The 5,482-nt window shown below is 53.7% G+C and overlaps 1 pseudogene; it reads left to right on the forward strand.

The window, feature by feature from the left end:
• Positions 1-1,346: 1,346 nt before the first annotated feature.
• On the forward strand, positions 1,347-2,285 carry LOC115337577 (annotated as a pseudogene).
• Positions 2,286-5,482: the final 3,197 nt, after the last annotated feature.

Below are 5,482 nucleotides of genomic sequence, written 5' to 3' on the forward strand. Positions count from 1 at the left end.
GAGAAGGTGTGGGTGAAAGAAATGACCCCTGGAAGGCCAGAGCAGCGTGCTTCTGCTATCGAGAGCGTGCTGCGTGGGTCAGGTTTGCTCACAGCTGCAGCTTAGCCCTCGGCATTTCCAAGCGCACTTCCAAGAAGAATATCAAGGCATTGTTCTCCTGAAAGGTAAGAGTCTTTGCTTTGAATTGTTATCGTCCTGGTGGGTGGTTGTGCACTGTGAGACTAGAATTTATTTCTGCCCTCTGGAGAAGGCACCGAGATTCCAGTTGTCCTTAGGACTTGTTTGAGGTGCTCCTTCGCCCCTGCCCACACAGAGATGCCCCTGGGCAGTGCCCGGCTGCCAGGAGGGGTCTGCAGGGCAGAGCTGAGCACACAGCGGGTGGGATGGGGTCTGTGAGCAGGGACAGGGAGGAGACAAGCAGATGGAGAAGCAGCTGCTGACAGGGACAGCTCCAGGCAGCAGAGGCAGGGGCAGGGAGTGAGAGGGAGCTGCTCCCAGAAATGCCATGGGATGGGGGATTCAGGCACCTCCCTGCCATCGCTGGAGAAAACCTGTGGTCTTTTCTCCCCCCCCCACAGAGCCTCTGCCCTTACGGTCATGGGGACTCAGTCACCTTATCAGTTGCGTCAGACCTGAGAAGAAGAAATTAGCAAATACGCTACCATCTGTCCCTGTCCTGCCTCCATCCACAGCAGCTCTGTGGCATTTGTCCGTTTTCTTCCTCCTGCCGCTGCTCCTGTTTATTTTGTCACTGGATTGGGATGGGAGGTGGGGTTCAGATGCACAGACTGAGCCTGGGGGTCTTGCAATGCAGAATTATCCATGGGAGTTAGAGTGTCCTAATCCTGTCCTAATCCCCAGGCTCCCAGTGACACAAATGACAAAACTCTCCTTTCAGGACACCCCATCCTTAGGACATTCACTTCGTTCCCTGCCAAAAGCACTCCGTAAGTGTGGTGAGAAAAGCAGAACAAAATATTCCAAACAAAATCCCGTTGGCTCTTCCCCACTTTTGGTTGAATTGGGAGTGACAAGGCTGAAAAGCTGTTTGACATGATGAGCGGATTTAATCTAAGATCACCCCATGTTCCTATTTGCCTTCTGCTGTAGGGCAGGACTGACTCCCCTGGAGCCCACAGCAGAGCCTGCTGCTCCCAGTAGCACCCTCAGCCAGCACCAAGAATATCTCATGAAAGGGACCTGCCAAAGGTCTTTCTGAGATAGGAGAGGCAGCTTCAGTGGGGTTTCTATGAGATATGTGTTAGGTTTAGCTCAAAGAAGTCTCTTCTAACTTGTTAACATCTGGCTTTCCACCTTGAACAGTGCCTCATGCCCAGAAGAAGCTGATGTCCAACAGCAGCTCCATCACTGAGTTCCTCCTCCTGGCATTTACAGACACTCGACAGCTGCAGCTCTTGCACTTCTGGCTCTTCCTGGGCATCTACCTGGCTGCCCTCCTGGGAAATGGCCTCATCATCACCACTGTAGCTTGCGACCACCACCTCCACACCCCCATGTACTTCTTCCTCCTCAACCTCTCCCTCCTTGACCTGGGCTCCATCTCCACCACTGTTCCCCAATCCATGGCCAATTCCCTGTGGGACAGCAGGGCCATCTCCTACAGGGGATGTGCTGCACAGGTCTTTTTCTTTCTCTTCCTGATCACAACAGAATATTCTCTGCTCACCATCATGGCCTATGACCGCTATGTTGCCATCTGCAGACCCCTGCACTACGGGACCCTCCTGGGCAGCAGAGCTTGTGTCCACATGGCAGCAGCTGCCTGGGGCAGTGGGTTTCTCTATGCTGTGCTGCACACGGCCAATACATTTTGACTACTGCTCTGTGGAGGCAATGTTGTGGGCCAGTTCTTCTGTGAAGTCTCCCAGATCCTCAAGCTCTCCTGCTCACACTTCTACCTCAGGGAAGCTGGGCTTCTTGTGCTTAGTGCCTGTTTGGCATTTGGTTGTTTTGTTTTCATTCTTTTCTCCTATGTGCAGATCTTCAAGGCCGTGCTGAGGATCCCCTCTGAGCAGGGACGGCACAAAGCCTTTTCCACGTGCCTCCCTCACCTGGCTGTGGTCTCCCTGTTTGTCAGCACTGCCAAGTTTGCCTACCTGAAGCCCCCATCCCTCAGGTCCCCAGTTCTAGACCTGGTGGTAGCAGTTCTGTACTCGGTGGTGCCTCCAGCAGTGAACCCCCTCCTCTACAGCATGAGGAACCAGGAGCTCAAGGATGCCCTGCAGAAATTGATGAGACGGTGCTTTTCAGAAACAATTAACTGATTGTTTTCTTTTGCAGAGCATTCATAATGTATCTCATTACAGGCCCAGGCTGCCTTATCAGGTTCCTGTTAGTGGTGGTAGCAGGGTTTTCTTTGTTTTTCTTGTGATCACATTGTACATAATGAAATTGTATTAGCCCTCCATTATGTAATTCAGTGTCTACCTGTAGACTTTGACCCAGAGGCTGTGTAAATGAGGCACAGTGATCTCTGTGTATTTCAACACAATAAAGGACCCTCCAGCAACTTGTTTGCCCGAGATCCTTCCTCTGAGAACCTGGTGAAGTAGCAGGGCAGTGCCTGTATACAGAGGGGAAGGGGAAAAGATTCTCAGCAAAGCAGCAGTGCCAGGGAGCACCAGCGCTTGGTCTTCCCAGAGCTGCTCTCTTTCCACTCCCACACTCTCCTTCTGAGCCCCTGGCTTGGTGTAAGGCCTGAGTGCTCTGGCAGCTCGGTCACAGTCCTGCAGTGTGGCAGGATCTGAAGGGAGAATCTTGGTTCTGAGGAATTGCTGTATTTATACTGCCTATGTCAATCCATCCCTTGCCCTGCTGGCCACTGGGACCAGGGTTCCCTCAGCTGCCTTCCTTGTGCTGACAACACATTTAGAGAAGCCCTTCTGGGTCCCCTCCCCATGCATGGCCATTTCCATCCACAACCGAGCTCTGGCTTTGCTGGCTCCATCCCTGCATGTACAGGCCAGGTGTCTGTCTGCCTCCTGGGCAGGCTGTTCCCCCTCCAGCCTCCCTGCACTTCCTTCTGGTGTTGGACCTCCTAAGTCGTGGGTGTCCCTGTTGATCCACGCTGACCTCTTGCCAGGCCCTGCTCGAATCCCTGTGCTGCGGGCTGGCTCCTTCCTGGGCTGTGAGGATGTTCTCCCTGAAGATCCAGGAGGGTCTCACAGCCCCTTTGTCCTCCAGGACAGTCTGTCCTGGGTTCAGCTGGGATAGAGTTCATTTTCACAGGAACCTGGGAGTGGGCACAGCTGGGACAGCTGACCTGAACTAGCCAAGGAGTTATTCCATACCATGTGACATCTTGCTCAGTATATAAATGGTCAGTGGTCTGGGGGAGGTCACTTGGCTTTCGGTGGGGGAACTGACGGAGGGTCAGGTTCCGGGTAGCGAGCAGTTGCACTGCGCATCACTCCTTTTGTATATTCTCTTATTAGTATTGTTGTTGTTGTTGTTGTAACTTCTCTTTTTGTGTTGTCCCAGTAAATTGTCCTTGTCCTAACCCACAAGGTTCCTTTTTTTTTTTTTTTTCTTTTCTCCTTCCTGGTTCTCCTCCCCATCCCACCGGAGGGGGCAGAAGGAGTGAGCGAGTGGCTCTGTGATCCTTTGTTACCAGGTGGGCTGAAACCACAACACAGTCCAAGCAGATCTTCAGCTACTGGAAATCAGCTCTCCTGCAGGTCCGCACTGTCATTCTGCTACTTGTCATGCATCTCCACCATCTCATGGTGGTTGCAGCCATGGCTGCCCTCCTCCTTCCCATCCCCAGCCAGATCCACCCTGTCTGTCAGGAAGAGACCAGCCCTAGACAGCTCCTTGAGTGCCTCTGTCAAAATGTTGTCTTCCACACCCTGCAGGAATCTCCTGGCTTGCTTGTGCCCAGCCCTGCTGCCCTCCCAGCAGACTGTGGGGTGCTTCAACTCGCCATGTCATCGAGGATCTGTGACCGCGAGGCTTCCTCCAAGGCAAGGCTCTGTGCACGCCAGCCTCCCCTTTGCACAGAGCTCCCCTCCACCTCCTCACCCTCCACCTGCCTTCCTGAGGAGCCCTTGGCACCCATGGCTGCCCTCCCACCACTCCAGCTGTCCCACCAGGGCTCTGCCGTCCTCGTGGGGTGGGGGAGCACGTTGCTGCCTGCCCAGCAGAAACGAGAGTGCTGGGGAGGGGAGAGGAGAGGCAGGTAAAGGGGAAGGGTTGTGGCAGGTTGTCTGGGAGGTGACTCCTGTTGCCAGAAGAGGATGATGCAAGGAGAGGCATGGCAGGTGGGAGGTGGATTTTGAAGTCACTTCTTTGGCAAGCAACCCAATTGGCCAGGTGCTGCGGCAGGCCCAGTGATGTCACCTGGAGTGTCGGAAAACCCACCCAGCAGTGCTGAGATCTTGGGAGAGGGGAGATGCAGAGGAAGGTGAAGATGGCATGGCTGGGAGGTGGATTGTGAGGCCATTTCTCTTGCTGCTTGACTTGTTGCATCACAAAGCCCGATGTGGCACATATGGCAGCTCATTCAGTGGAGAGGGGTAGAGGTAGGCAGAGCCAACATGGTTGGGCTTTTGCTTGTGATGTCACCTCATGACAGCAATGTGATTGGCCAGGAGGAGGCAGGCATCATGAGGACATCAAGGACACGAGGTGGGAAGGCAGCAGAGAGGTTTCTGGGTCCCTGTTGAGGCCCTGCCCTGGGGTGAAGCCACCTGTACATGACATGGGAACCTATGGGACATGGGAGGAGAAATTGTGGGATGTGACAGAGAAGAGCATGAGAAGAGACCAGCAGTATGGGCAGCACCCTGTGTCCCGGCTGGGTTTCACAGGTGGCTGCAGATGTGAGAAGTGGCCAAAGTGCACAGAGAGGAGCACTGGGGACCTTCTGGGCAGTCAAGTCTTGCAAGGCCATCAGTGCCTGGGGAAGACATCAGGGATGCCCTTGAAGTCCCAGAGGACCAAGGCAATGGTGTCCAAGCTATCAAATTTGGGTATAAAAGGAGAAAACCTGAGACCATTGGGGAAAAAGTAATTGGTGATGGTTACGAATTGTGGAGGAGACTGGGGCAGAGAAAGGCAACGGTCAAGGCGTATCGTGGAAGAAGAAGCTGGAAGAAGTTTGGGAAAAAGAGGGCTGCAAGGGGCCAGGTGCCTGTGAGGAGGTGGCTGGTCTGGCCAAAGCCTGTGCCTGATCACCATGGTCTGTCCTGCATATTCTACTGGTTTCAGCTGGGGTAGAGTTAATTAGCTTCATAGTAACTTGTATGGGGCTATGTTTTAGATTTGTGATGGAAACAGTGTTGGATAACACACCAATGTTTTAGTCATTGCTGAGCCGCGCTTGCACAGCGCCAAGGACTTTTCTGCTTCTCACGCTGCCCTGCCAGCGAGTAGGCTGGGGGTGCAGAAGATGTTTGGGAAGGGACACAGCTGGGATAGCTGACCCCAACTGTCCCAAGGGATCTTCAGTACCATAGGATGT

This window comes from Aquila chrysaetos (assembly GCF_900496995.4).
Source record: "Aquila chrysaetos chrysaetos chromosome W unlocalized genomic scaffold, bAquChr1.4 W_unloc_5, whole genome shotgun sequence".
Classification (NCBI taxonomy): domain Eukaryota; kingdom Metazoa; phylum Chordata; class Aves; order Accipitriformes; family Accipitridae; genus Aquila; species Aquila chrysaetos.